Genomic DNA, 15,313 nt, shown 5'->3' with positions numbered 1-15,313 from the left:
CTTGGTAACTTCTCGCTCGTCAGTGGCGATAGGGGACACGAGGTGACAACCTGGGTTGCCAAGGCCAGAAAGGGGCACTATGCCTGTCCATTTCCACCAGCAGCTGGTTACTGAAGAAGGGTCACCTCTGTGCAGCACTTCACATGGGGCTCAGGAAGGAGATTTTTAAATGAAGGAGGCTTTGGAAACACATTTTACAGCTATGCTCAACGCTCCTCAGGCCTCTCCCTGCTTCCGGAACCTTCCCACCCCCACTCCGGCCTGGCAGCATTACAGAAACTCACGCAGCCCCAGACCCCAAGGATCTGCTCTGCGTGACTGGGCCCTAAGATGGTTTCTCTGCCTCCCTTTTCACCAGCAGCTGAGCCGAAATCAATGGCGTTATGAGAGTGTTTTATGGCTGTAGGCGTCAATGGTGAGTTAACAGATGACACTCCGGAGCATAGTTACCAGGTTTTATAGGACCAAGAACACTTGTTGCTGTGCACTGCAAATGGCTGCTTTGTGTTGCTCCTTATGTGAGCACTAAAGCGAGACCACTCCACATGGCAAGATGGGAGTAAGAATGGGGCCCTTCTTACACCATGAATCAAATAATGTGCTGGGCATTTAAATCACCAGACCGTGGAATGTAGCTAGTTGTATTAGAAATGCCCCTCTCCCACCAAAAGACTCAAACTTGTTTTGTTTTCTGAGCTGTAGAGGAGCTGAGGAGTTTGAGACACACTGAGCTGGCTTGATCCATCTGCTAAGAAGCCCTACAATATTGTGCTTCGAGGCAAGTAATGATTAGAAATCAATTTCTCTTCTTGAAAACAGCTGATTCCGGTTGGATCCCTGCTTAGCACTGTGAGAACCAAAACTCGTAGTGATACTTTATACACAAGCAGATGGGAGTAAAGCCACTGCTTCTTACAAGTTACGTATGGCTCCAAAGTTTAAATTCGGAGCTAACAATGAACTGGCATTTGGCTGTTAGCACCACCTGACACAAGAAAGCCTGAGGGGTGAGTTTTCAGATATTATGTGCGGCTTCTGTATCGTACGAGTGACTTTTCTGTAATAACTGGGATTTTGTTCAGAAGTCTGCCACAAAGGGAGGGAGGAGCGATGCTATTTCAGGGGATGCGAAAGACCTTTCATTGCAAATTTTCCTCTCCCTCACTGACAAATTAGAAAGATCAAATGCAGGAGACACCATGTGCACTCTTGGAAAAGCTACATGCAGAAAGGGGGGTTAAATCTGAATCTGAGCATGGGCCATTTCCTACATGGACTAAGGCAGCCTTCATTGACTACACCAAGCAGGGCTATATTAGACCCCAAATCAGCCAAACAGACGTGTGCTCAGGTCCATCCCAGTTCAGCAAAGAATTTAAGTCCATGCGTAATCTCAGTGACTTCAGTGGGGTTTACCCATGTGCTTAAGTGCTTAGTTTTAGGCACGTGCGTATTAGGTGCTTAGTCTCCAGAAAAAGTGGCTGGGAAAGGGTTTGGCATAAAACAGGAAGAGGGTGGAAAAATCTGGGAAAAACCTGCCACCATAACTCCCACTTCTTGGATCCTGGGTACCAAGTTCTCTCGCTTCATTTAGGTCAAGAAAAAATCCCCCTTTCTTGCTTCTTCCCCAGAGGCAGGATGTCCCAAAGAAACCACCTCCTACGTGTGAAGCTGAAGGAAGATGGGGCTCACTCTTTCTTTCATAAGGTCTAATGAGGAGTCCCCTGTCTCCTCCACTGGCCTTGCTTTGGGACTTGAATTTTACTCTTAATCTGGTTCATTTCAGATCCCACTCGCAGTTCCCCTGCTTCTAGGACACATATATTTTGTTTCAATGCAGGGAAGAGAAGCATCTTCCTTACCTGATATTTCCCCCGCCCCAAGTTATATTAATAATAAGGTCTGTATTGATATCAACATTTTGAGACACCTCACTGCCATGCAGTTACCGCTGCTGTGAGTTGTCCCTGCAGTAATGCCCCCACTGTCTGTGGTGTCTTGCTAGTAGGTTAATGTCAATTACTTATTTTAAGCCAGTGGCTTTCTAGTACAAGCACTTTCCATTGGAATTTCCCAGTCCATCCGTATTTCTGTCTTTGAGGATGATTACGCCAGCACGAGGCACCAGCATTTCACCCATCATGCCTGTCACATCAGTTTGTTCACTCAGATTGTTACTGGACTTCGACCACGGCTGCTGTATAAGTGACATGACCTAGTTAGGAACCGCAGTCAGTGCAAATAACAGAGAGATGTTTCACTTTCTCCCCGATTTTCATTTTGGAGATCAGAGCGATCAATCTGAAGAGCACTTCTCCCTGGGGGGCACAGCCGTAACGCCCAGGGTAGAGGGGTGTTGTTACTGATTTCTGGCCATGCCCGTAGTGTGGTGGGCACTTTGGGCCTGAAAGCCGAGTTTCCTATCTATGATTATTGGTAATAACAAAATGCAGCTGCTAAAGCTAGAGTCCTGAATAGACTCTCCGCTGGTCTCCAGCCATGGTAGGCTGGACAAATACACTGAGCCATATTCTCACCTGCATCCAAGGTCCTGGAGCATAAGCTGCACAACCCTGGCCCAAGTGAGAGCTCAGATTTACCGCTGCTGTGGTAAGGAGCCCCAGGGACCCTGCCCGCCATGCACCCTGCCTAGCACACCTCTGACATGCCTCCTTCCTACCTTCCTGCCAGGGGGAGGGGAAGCAGCTCACCAGGAGACAGCTCTGCAGCCTCCACCAGCTTTACCCTGGCTCTCACAGGCTGCTCTCAGTCCGCCTGCCACTGGCCAATCCAGACTATTGTGTGCACACCCAGGGCTGGGGTCTCCTCTCAGCCCAGCAGAACTCCACTGACTTGAGTGCAATTACTCCTGCTTTACATTGATCCAGGGGCGACGGGAGAATCAGTGCGCCCAGAAGTGGCGGGTACCGGGACAGCAGCCAACTACTCCCAGCGAGGGTAACACCAGAAATGCTCATGCAGCTGCAGCACTGGAGAACAGAGCTATTGGTTTCAATGATTCCCTGGCCCTTTAAAAGGCCCTGCTGCAAACACCCACCTCCTGAAAAGCTCCCCAGCAGCGATGAACAAATCTAGGGAACTCAGGGGTGCCTCTCCGCACCCAGCCTTTTGAGGTTCACCCACAGCTACTCAGCACCTCTTGATTCGTACCCGCCCTGGGGAGAGAAGAACCAGGCTCCAGGTGACTTTGTATGTGCTCACTGCTCTGAGTGACCAAGCAGCTCCTAGTGCTGCAAAGAATTCACTGAGTGCTAGATTCCAAGGCTCGACGAGAGCATCCTCTGACCTGAGCGCAGCCCGGGGACAGTCCGCCAGGGAATCCTGCTTCAAGCCCATACTTTTTGCTTGAGCTGGAGCAGATCTTTAAGACAGGCATGAGATTTTGATTTAAAGACTTCAGATGGCATCAAATCCATTCCCTTCTGACATCGTCGTTCCAATGGTTAATACCCACCCCGTTAAAAATCTGCACCTAATTTGTAGTCTGAATTTGTCTAGCTTCAGCTTCCAGCCACTGGATTTTGTTTTTAGCTTTGTCTGCTAGACTGCAGAGCCCTCTGGTATCAGCTTCTGTTCCCCAGGTAGATACGCTCAGACTGTGACCAAGTTGCCTCTTAACCTCTATGTTAAACTGAACAGACTGAGTGTCTCACCTAGGGTGACCAGACAGCAAGTGTGAAAAATCGGGGTGGGGGTGGGGGTAATAGGAGCCTATATAGGGAAAAGCGTGGGTGGTTGCTGCAGGGCCCAATGGGGAAGGAGCCCAGGTGAAGGGAAAAGGACGCCTGGCACCAATCAGAAAAGCATGTGGCTTGGTCTAATGTCCAGCCAGCCCACCCTGGCTCTTACCAGCACCACACAATACTCCTGTCTTGAGCTGTCCTTGGCTGTAGCTCAGTGCACCTGGTGGCCAAGCACTAACTGACATTAATTAGCCTTCAGTGATCATTAGTTTGGCTTTCCCCTGTTCCACTTGTAAGTCTCTGAAACTTTTGCTTGCCCATGTGGTGTGTTCTGAGCCAGTTATCCCCTGGCAATAGAGAAGGAGGCAGGAGCCCTTCCCTAGGGAGTCAGACCAGATTTGTAAAGGTATTTAGACTCCTCAAGATGCAGTTAGACACCCAAACACCTCCAAAAATCAAGCCCGTAACCCTGTGGCCATGCCTCTGAGCTGGTCTCAGACAGCCACTAGGAATAGCCCCGGTCTTGTAATGCTGAATGCCAGTCCTGTCATACTCCTTTCTTAGGCGCCTAGCCCTGGCTCTCCATCCACACCGATCCATTAACCTGAAACCTCTCCCAAAGATCATTATTGAGGAGAGGACCTGGCAGCTGGCTTCCCACTGCATTTTGCAATCTTTTTTCATCATCTTGGCTAGCAACGTGAGATCACATACTAATAAATACCAGCCAAGCCGCCCCCAGGAAGGGAAGATTTCTGCAGGCTCTGGGAGCAGCCGGCATCTCAAACAGGGCGGCAAGGAAGTGTTGACAATGTCGGTGCGGAGTGACCCAGAGCTGCAACACGCCCTTCCAACCCATGACAGCTAGAAGCCTGCTCAGCAAATAGCTGACTAAAGCTGAAGGACTGTTCTGGCAACCTCTACCCTAGCTACAGCTATAAAAATCATTCCACATGCTCCACCGTTGGCGTGAACGTGCCGTTCTGTGATAATGCTTCGAAAGAAAAGACAGCTCAGCTCTAGGGGCTTCAGCTCTGTTTTCAAAATAGCTCATAAATCATTCACTGTGATACCCATACCTCCCACGACGAGTCCCCTGAGTCTCATGCTCCTTTGAAGATTTGAGAGAGCATCGATCATTTAGAAGAGCATAGAGAGGATGGCATTGCTGTTATTTGTATTATGGTAGGGTCCAGAGGCCCCACCAAGACCAGGGCACCACTGTGCTAGGGGCTGTACAAACCCATAGTAGGAGACTGTCCGTGTCCTAAAGAGCCTACACAGTACAAGTGAGAGACACAGGGTGGGGGAAAGGATCTGGGGTACAAGCGGCATGCAGGTGGAACGGAAGTCCCACAATTTGGGGTGGGTCTTTGTCTCTTTTACCTGTTGTTTCATCATTTATATGAACTGTATCCTCATGCAAGGGGGAGGGAAGGGAAGACAGGAAGGAAACATGGCAAGGCAGGAAAGAATGTGGAGAAGATGGAGGGACATGGTTTGGGCTTTCAGGCAGCCAGCTCCGGTGTTTGTCGATACTGGGTACCAGGGGTGTGTCCCCACTGGTTTTGCTATTTGGGCCGGAGGCATGCAGGGTGCACTGGGAGAGAATGTGGTCATGGGCTTGCCCAGGAGTTTATAATGTCGATTGGAGACTGGCAGACACCAGCCAGCAAAGAGGAAGGGCCGGCGGAGAGTGGAGGAATGTAGGAGTGCAGCACTGGGTGGCATGTTGGACACAACACACGTGCTCAGAGAGCGGGTCGTCTCTCTAAATAACTCGCAGCGGGTCGCTGCTCAGGAAAGGGAGAATGGAAAGAAGGGGTCTGAGGAGCAAGTGAGTGGAGGGGTGGGAGGTATCCTAGTGAACAGGTGAGGAGAGGACATGCTTGGACAGGGGCACCGGAGCTCAGGAGCCAGAACAAGGGTGTGGTGTGTGACCAGCTGCAAGGGGCCGAGCTGCCCAGAGCCTTGGCAGCAAAGAGAAGAATTCTGAACCGGATGCACTCAAGGGACAAGTGCAGGGCTGTGTGGGGTGTGTTGCACTCTCTGTGGGACTGACTCTCCCACCCCAGCTGCTCCTGCACATAGCGTGTTACCCTCTGTACCGCAGCGACGTCTGTACAACACTAATTCAAAACCTGTGTCCCCCACTTCCTGGAATTACCAAAAACAATGACTTGACCATTGGTTATTTGCAGCGGTACTGCTTTGTGAGCCTTCGCTGTAGCTGTTTCATCACATCCACAAAAGAAAGAGATGAACCACAGTAGCCATCAGGCCACAACACTGAAAATATCCAACTGCTGTGTTGTGCAGCTCTATTGCTTCTGTCTGAGCCCCGAGGGTATGTCCCTGCAAGGTCCCAAAATCGGAGACGTGAAAGAATAGAGGAGGTATTTAATGGAGACAAGCAATGGCTTCATCGGAGGCCATATAGAACAAGATCCAAACAATGGATGCAACACAGTGACACACAAACAGAACGACACTGTGGAAAATAGAGGACTTGTAATTACTTTCCACCATTGCCTTCGCTTTTGGATCATATAAGTGTTTGCAATGGGATAGCAGCTATAAGAAGAATGAGTTAAAGGGGATGTTGACTTCCATGCATTCAAAACAGAACCTTGGACACCAATAAACTCACTTCTCCCTGAACTCCTTCCCCCAACAAATCAAGGGAAATGCAAAAAAAATCAAGTTCAGTTGCCTTAAAGAAACAATTTAAGTCTACTCAACACAATCAGGATCTAAGAAAGGAAGATGAAAATTACTCAAGTGATGGATTAGAGATTTCAAGTATCTGGAGAGTTGTATGAACGTTCTGAGTCCATGAAAGTTTAAAGTATAATTTCTTTCATCCCTGTAGGGTAAATGTTTTACATTAATGCATGCTGCAGCACTTCAGCAATTATTATTTAATACATGAATTAATTTTAAAAACCTAAACATCAAACAGTCTTTTTAAGTCTTATGTTTCCTGTGTTTTAGGTGGTCAGGATGAGACCTGCTGTACATCTATTCCTTGCTTCTGAATATATGGGAGTAACAAAGCCAGTGTGTGGGTGAGTACAAGAGTTGTCCTCTAAGGCTGAACCACCTGGACAATCCAGATTTCTGCAGTCTCCATACCAATTTTATTCTTACTGCATAGATTTTTTTCATGCTGGTCTGTTCATAACAATATGAAGCTACAGTAAGCAGGCGTTCTTGTGCTGAGAAACAGCAGGAAAAATACTGTATGAAGGCATAAGATTTTGCCTTGCCGTGAAATAAGTGAGTTTCAAATGTCAAGCTTGCTGTGTTTTGCTGCATATAACAAAATCCTTCCAAGCAGTCTAAGGTGTGTCAAATGTTGTGTTTGGTCTCTTTGTTCCAGTTGACTCCAGTAAATGGTAGCGCGTGCCTTCAAAATGATGCTGGAAAGAAAAAAGGGTGATTGGCTTTACTGGCTGTACAAGTAAATAGAACAGATTTCCTGTCATCAGCGTGTCAGTTTCTTCATTTTCTTAGTTTGAAAACCTGCTTGGTGCCAAACATGATTCATTCAATTGGTCTTGGTATGTACATGTGGTTAACAGGAATAGTACGAATGTTTCAGAGCCAGGGAAATCTAGCCATGATCTGTGTGTTTCTGCACTCAGTAAATTAAAACACTTCTTTTAAAAAGAGAAAGGGTCAAGTGTTGGACAAAAGTTTTCTGACACAACTTATTTTCTATGGAAAAATTGGGTTTTTGATTAAATGAAATTTTTCATAATCTTTGTAGAAAATTTTGACTCTTCATAAAAAAGAACATTTAAAATTTAAAAAATTACATCTGAAAAATAAACAAAATGGAAATACCTCTGCAGTACCTCATCGGACTTGTAGTTCTGGGGCCTCATGTCCCTAATCTCCTCTATGGGTTGAGTTCCCCCGTTGGACTACGACTCAACATGATGCAGTGTGGCCAGGGACTCCCATATTACACTATGGTGCATTGTGGGAGATGTAGTCCAGCCAGGGAGCCCAGTCTATAGAGGAGAATGGAGTCACGAGGCACCTGAACTACAACTCTCATGAGGTACTTTGGCGGCATTTTGAAATCAGAACATTTGGTTTTCAGGTGAAAGGTATCAGACCAGTATTTTTCAGTTTTTAATTGTTTGATGAAAACTCTACATTTTCCATGATGGGATAAGGAGAACGATGTTAGATGCTGAAAGTGCGGGATCCATCAAGGCCAGCAGTACAATATTTAGATCTCCAAGATGGGGAAAAATCCCTCACTGGGGGCAATCCATGGAACAGATGCTTCAGAAACTTAGGCACAGATGGACGTAAAAATGAAAATTTAAACCAAAACTATTTTTACATATTTTCCAGCTAATTTTTCCATGGATACCCATCCCCCACTTTCTGACCAATTCTAATTTGATATCTTCCCTTAGGAACGGGAGTGTAAAGTGGAAACAAATTCAAAAGGGCCATCACCAGGGACATAAAACAAGGGACCAGTGGGTATGTCCACACTGCACAAGACGACCTGCAGCCGCAAGTCTCAGAGCCCAGGGCTCACACTCCGGGGCTAAAAATAGCAGTGTAGATGTTCGGACTCAGGCTCTGAGACCCAGCGATGAGGCAGGGCCTTGGAGCCCAGGCTCCAGCCCAAGCCTGAATGTTTACACGGCAATTTCCAGCCCCATAGCATGAGCCTGATTCAGAGTCCAGGCCGAGTGAGACTCAATGCTGGGGGGCTTTTTTTTTTTTCCAGTGTAGACATAACCCAATGACAACTGCCCCACTTCTGTAAAAGTGAAGAGCATGGGGGACAGGTGTGTCACACTGTGAACTGATTGTGTGTGTGTTGATTTGAGTATTGTACTAAATTCTGCATCGCATAGTTGGAAAAGGAAGGACAACTCCCATGCGCCCAATGGCACTTCCATGTGTAGGTCACTTAGCTGCTGGCTCACTACCTGCTGTGCATGGGCTAGTGCCACTTCCCGTCTCCGGTAACGTCATGCACAAAACTGCTGGCACAAATCTGGAGTCTGGGTTGAGATTCCTTTAAAAATGTAGCCCTGTGTTCGTTTTTAGAACTGCAAATTACTTTTGTTCCTACAAATACGTTGTGGCAAAGTACCTGCTTCTCCCCAGCTGGCTCAGTCCCTTTTTGCCTTGGGGACAGAGGCTTGGGCAAAGTAAAAACCTTCCCAGTCACGCAGGGTCTGGCTGATCCTCCTCTCAGTCAGCCCCTTGCTGTTTTTCTCCCCTTCTGGGGACAGAGTGCAGTCTTCCTTGCTGGAAGAGGGCAGAGCCTTGCTGCACCTATTTGCTGGCAGCTTCTCTGCTTCTCTCACTCCCCCCCTGTTTCCCTGCCAGGGAGGGTTTAAAAAGGTCACCAGCAATTGGGGCCAGCTGAACCAAATTAGTTCCCTGGTAACCCTTGTTCCAGCTGAACCTAATGTCTCACAGCTGCCTCTCCTCAATGGATAGGGAGAAGCCTTTTAACCCCCCTGGGACTAATTCCTACCCCCCCTTTGTAGCCATTTGGCCTGGGTTTGCCACAACGTTGATAGACACCACCTGGTGTCCCCCGACCCTTCATAGCTAGGAAAGGTGTCGATGAGGAGAAAATAATGATGCTGTAATAAGTCTGGGTCACCCAAGGGCTACGATGGAGAAATGTCAACAAAGCAACATAAAACAGGGTCTAGAAAGTCCACTTACTTAGCCAGAGCATCAGCTTATCCAATCAACAATATTAACTAATCACAAGTATCAAGAACATCTAGGATCCAAAAAGACACACCTACACCTCTACCCCGATATAATGCGACCCGATAGAGCACGGATTTGGATATAACACGGTAAAGCAGCGCTCCGGGGGGGCGGGGCTGCGCACTCCAGTGAATCAAAGCAAGTTCGATATAACGCGGTTTCACCTATAATGCGGTAAGATTTTTTGGCTCCCGAGGACAGCGTTATATCGAGGTAGACGTGTACAAGCAAAGAAACGTCCTATTGGCCTGACCTTCCATGGCCTAGACTCTGGGAGCCTTATTGTGTGACTGCTCAGCTAATTGCTGTCATTTTTGGTAACCGGAGGAGTAGCCTGCCTCCCTCCAGGCTGCCTGCTGGCAAACTGTCCCTGATCACTTGAAGCTGACAAACTGGATTGGGGATGAACAACATGGTGTAGGTTTTAGAACGAGGGAACCATTCTGAAATACAAAGCCTGCTTCAGTAGAACCTTCTCCCCATATGCAAAGTAGAGAAGATGAGATCTCAAGCTATAAGATAAAGGGCTTGTCTAGCTATTCTGGAATAAGGTGGGCAGGAATTTAAAGTGCAGTAACTACTCTGGAATAAGAGTGTTCACACAGGGAGCTACTCCAGTTAGATTTCGTGTGCAGACAAGCCCCGAGTGAGCAGCAAAACATCTTTAAAGACTTTCCTGGGATGTGCAGTGGGGAAAGCTCATGTGGCAGGAAGGTTTACTGACAGCTATCCCAGTGCTATTGTTTCCACCAGATGGGACTACATTGAAGTTGGCTGCCAACAGCAGGCCAACAAGCTGCTTAGCCATTTCTAGCCCTGACAAACAATGCTCTGTACTCAGCTATGCAACTGCTGATCTGATTAGAGTCAGGCCACAGGAGAGGAAACCACAAAGACTGCCTGTAATTATGGTCCATTCAGGTTTAAACACATTAATAGGGCATGGTAAGGTGTGAATGCCTAGCATGGTGGACACAAAACTGGGTGACTGGGCAACAAAATGGCAGATGAAATTCATTGTTGATAAATGCCAAGTCAAGAACTCTGGAAAACATTGTCCCAACTATACATAAGAAATGTTGGGGTCTAAATTAGCTGTTACCAGTCAAGAAAGAGACCTTGGAGTCACTGTAGATAGTTCTCTGAAAACATCCACTCAGTGTGCAGCGGCAGTCAAAAAAGCGAACAGAATGTTGGGAGCCATTAGGAAAGGGATAGATAAGAAGATGGAAAATATCATATTGCCTCTATATAATCCATGGTACGTGCACATCTTGAATGCTGGGTGCAGTTCTGGTTGTCCCATCTCAAAAAAGATCTATTAGAATTGGAAAAGTGATAGAGAAGGACAATCAAAATTACTAGTGGTATGGAACAGCTTCCATATGCGGGAAATTAAAGACTGGGACTTTTCAGCTTGGAAAAGAGACAACTAAGGGGGGATATGATAGAGGTCTATAAAATCATGACCGGTGTGGTGAAAATGAATAAGGAAGTGTTATTTACCCCTTCACATAACACAAGAATCAGCAGTCACCCAAAGAAATTAATAGGCAGCAGGTTTAAAAACAAACAAAAGGAAGTACTTCTTCACAAAATGCACAGTCAGCCAATCTGTGGAACTTGTTGCCAGGGGATGTTGTGAAGGCCAAGACTATAAAAGGGTTCAAAAAAGGAATTATAAAGTTCCTGGAGAACAGGTCCACCAATGGCTATTAGCCAAGATGGTCAGGGACGCAACCCCATGCTCTGGATGTCCCTAAACTCTGACTGCCAGAAGCTGGGACTGGACGACAGGGGATGGATCACTTGATAATTGCCCTGTTCTGTTCATTGCCTCTGAAGCACCTGGCACCAGCCGCTGTCTGAAGACAGGATACTGGGCTAGATGGACCTTTGCTCTGACCCCAGTGTATGTTCTCCATGCACAGCACTATGAGACCTTAACATTCCCACCGAACCATGGTAGGGACTGAGGCAGCTGGTACAGCATAACCGGTTATAACCTCAGCTCTCAGCATTCAATACTGAGAGCGAATGCTCTCAATGGCACTGCTTAATGAGCAGATTCATGGAGCCCAATAGCACCAGAAGGCACATCCCACAAATGACCGTCTGTAGAGACCCCCTTGGAGAAGTTTAACTGAAGATTGTATTTGGGCCATTATGAGGGATACAGTTTATTGCAGAGTACCAAATATCATGCAAATACATACTGCAGTTTGTAATGGTGATAATATATTTAGTCCACCTCTGCCACAAGATGCCATAAATTCAGAATAACATTTTGCATTGCATTTACATTTGCTAATTTAGCAAAGGCGCTGTCAAAGTCACTTACTTCAGAATGTTGACTGTTGTCATAGGAGCTTGTTAGCAAGTTGTCAGAGCAGGTATCATTGTTGAATCTGAACAACAGATCAGGTGTTCACTTGCTGTGGAGTGGTTTGGTTTGGGGATGGATTTAGAAATTCAGCTGGAGGAGAAGGAACTGTGTCTGTGATAGGAATTTGATGAGCTCTATATGCGGGTATTCTAGGAGCAGCTTTGGCATTTCATTGCACAACTTCCTGAGGAAAGCGGCTACTTTAGGAGTTACCTGAAATGTAGAACATAGTCAGCAAGAACAACACCGACAGCTCCCTCCACTCCCTCAAGGGTTCCAGGGTGATGCAGCCATGCCTCAGGATCTAGACACCTGTGTAGCAATCACAGACTGCTGGACCCTGAACAAACTGAATCAGGAGTGAGCAGCAGCTATCCTAACAGCACCATCCCGGCTGAGGCAGGTGTTTTGTGCCTCTCTGCAAGTTCTTCGGCCCTTTCCTCTCACAGCACATCTCCTGACATGGGATTTGGTTGCCATCACTCATGCCAGTTGCTCTTCTCTGCACCTCAGGACCTGGCTCCTCGATGGTTCACAGGTGTAGAATTGGGCAGCTCTCCCACAGTTCAGTCCGGAATCCTGGGCAATAGGAAACCAGCCACTAGGAAAACCTATCTGCAGAAGTGGAGGTGCTTCCCTGTCATTCTATGCCCGCCTCTGAATCTCTCTTCACGGATTTAAAACACAAGGGTCAGTACTGAGCCATTACAGCCTTTCACCCTCCAGCCAAAGGATTTTCTGTTTTTGCTCATCCTGCCACAGCCAGGTTCATTAAGGGTTTGGCTGATCTGTTTCTTCATGTGAAGGATTCCACCCCACCCTGGGCCATAATCTAGTTCTCGATGTTTTAAGGAACCCTCTGTTTGAACCTGTGGGTAGCTGTTCACACCTCCACCTACCTTTCAAAGCTTTCTTTCTTGTAGCCATAACTTCAAAGAAGCCTGCATAGAATTCTTGTAACTGGATAAGTCTCTGTGTCTGGTGGCACCTGCTTCTGGTATCAGCAGCAGTGCCTCATGGTGCGGTTTGCTAGAAGACTGGTCGATGCAGCCTGAGGAGGTTGTGAAGGCTAGGACTATAACAGCGTTTAAAAGAGAACTAGATAAATTAATGGAGGTTAAGTCCATGAATGGCTATTAGCCAGGATGGGTAAGGAAGTCTGGGTCTCTTACCTGTGCTGCTCAGCACTGGGCTTCTTGTTCTAGCTGGGCTCTGACTACACTGTACTGGCAAATAACCGATCCCCGGTCACTCTGTCCTCTACCCAGCGCAGGCTCCAGTTCGGTTACACCGAGCAGATCCAGAGTAACTCCAGTGAGGTCAGGACTGTGAGAGCAGAATGGGCTAAAATATCCCCCTCCTCTCCCAGTGAGCTAAATCAAAGCCCTGGATCCATCAGGCTTGAGCTCGCTCAAGGAGATAACAAGCCCAGCCCTGCAGGCACGGTCACACCGTGTGTCACTTCATATGTCAAGTGACTGTTTAGCAGAGACACAAACACAGCCGGGATCAATGAGCCACAGCCCGTAATACTGGGACCAGGCAATGGGGAGATTACCTGTAAAGGGGCCCGTGTATCAGACACTTGCTCCAGTCTGACAGTTCAGCCTTTGCTCTGCACTTTGTAAGCTGAGTTACAATTAAAGAATGAATTTATCACTCCAGCTTCTAACCATTATTAAACGTCAAACCCACCTGCGTTATGGGAGTACTGGGGGAGCAGGTATCCAAAGATAAGGTTCTGTGGAAATCTGCATTGAAAGGAGGAAGAAAATCCCTCTGTTTCATACCGCAGTCATCTCCAGATTTAGCAGAATAATGTCATGGGATAACTGAGTTTTCAATGCTTTTTTAAAAGAAAAATATTGAACTTCTGCCGACCTTTGCAGTTGCTCCTCTGCGAATGTTGCAGTCCCCCCAAACTCCTCTCACACGCGCATACACACTCACTGATATCAGAAATGTTATCGGCTAGAGTTGAATGGGTAACTTTAAACACATGCTGGGTGATCCCCTTATTCAGAAACGCTGGGCTGAGCTACACCAAGCAGAACTGAGGAACTGCTCAGATCAGAACAGGCTCCATCTAGCCACGCCTCTGACAGCGGCCAGCATTTATGGAAAAACCTGCTCACAGGTGAAATTCCTTCCTGATCCCCAGCGGCTGATTTGTGCCTTGAAACATGATGCTTTTTATCTCTGCTAAGAAACTGTTGTTTATAATCCCTAACGTACCTGCAACCATCCTCATTATCAGTATAAACTTTGGATCCTTTTTGTGACTCCTATTGTGCTCTTGGCTTCAATTATTTCTTGTGCAGTGAGTCCCACAGACTAATGATACATTATGTAAATACCTTTTGCCAGTTTTAAGTCGTTGCCATTCCGTGTCATTCACTAGCCCTTTGTTCTTTCTTGTATTACAACAAAGCACTAACAGAAGTGCCCAGTGTAGTTTCTATGTAATGTCCATTATTTTGTATCCTTCTTCCCTGTTTCCTTCTTATTCGCCTCCTCTTTGAACTAAACAGTCTCCAGCTTTTCACTGTCCTTGTTCAGGAGTTTCTCCCTTCAGACCGCTAATAACCTGGGTCATCTGGCTCTAGCCCCCTTCTCTGCAGGCTGTATCTGGCCCTAGGTCACTGACAGCGAAATGTCAGGAAAGCAGGAGCCATTCGAAAGAGAACCTTGATGTGGGTGAGATCCACTGAACCGTCCCCACATACAGTTTGTTCAAGGCTCTGCTCCTTTTTGCAGCTGCTTTGTAATGTAAGTTGTGAATATAAAACAAAGAAAATCATGATCTAATTAGCAGCCTTTAGCTACTGCATTGAATTAGCAAAAAAGAAGGAAAGTGGGTTTAATTAAATCTATTGCTGGAACAGAATTTTGATTAACTGATGTAGTGCATTAAATTGTAAATCCTGGATGGTAAAGTGACAATTAAAATAGCACAAATGCCTTACAGATTAATTTATTTTTTTGAAAACAAACATGCTGCCTCATATTGAAAATTAATGTGCCATAGAGTAAAAGAGGAGACAGGAAGCACTTGCGTGTCTCTGGGGGCCGTGAGCCTGAATTCTGTGCTCACACTGCATATTAAACTACATGCCCCGAGCGCCCCAAATGAAAACAAAGCCCCGCTCACTGCCCTTCGAATGATCCTCCCAGCATCTGCACTAAACATACTAAACTAACCTCGTGACTAACTTGCTCCTGCCACGGCATTTGGGCCCAAGCATGTCAGTTCCCAAGTTTGACTTGTAATATTTCTTTTCTAACGTCCAGAAACATGCTGGCTACACATGGGCTGTCCCTCGCTTGGGGCAGGGGCTTTCCCGAAGGACGGGCCCCTAGGATGGTGCAGAGGGTGTTCAGAGCTGGCACTCGCCAACCCGACTTCCCACAGCAGGTCTGCTGGACGGCGTGAGCCCGAGGATCACACAGCCGG

General features: G+C 47.0%; 1 long non-coding RNA gene across 2 annotated transcripts; it reads left to right on the top strand.

The window, feature by feature from the left end:
- Nucleotides 1-273: 273 nt before the first annotated feature.
- Nucleotides 274-15,310, top strand: LOC123343679. Of its 2 annotated transcripts, none has more exons than XR_006572317.1 (3): nucleotides 274-415; nucleotides 6,699-6,772; nucleotides 15,151-15,310. It is a non-coding gene; the product is annotated as an uncharacterized LOC123343679 (long non-coding RNA). The 2 variants fall into 2 exon arrangements; XR_006572316.1 differs by lacking the exon at nucleotides 15,151-15,310 and adding an exon at nucleotides 7,087-7,188.
- Nucleotides 15,311-15,313: the final 3 nt, after the last annotated feature.

This window comes from Mauremys mutica, chromosome 11 (assembly GCF_020497125.1).
Source record: "Mauremys mutica isolate MM-2020 ecotype Southern chromosome 11, ASM2049712v1, whole genome shotgun sequence".
Classification (NCBI taxonomy): domain Eukaryota; kingdom Metazoa; phylum Chordata; order Testudines; family Geoemydidae; genus Mauremys; species Mauremys mutica.
Note: the sequence above shows the minus strand (reverse complement) of the source record. Positions and strands in the feature narration are given on the sequence as shown.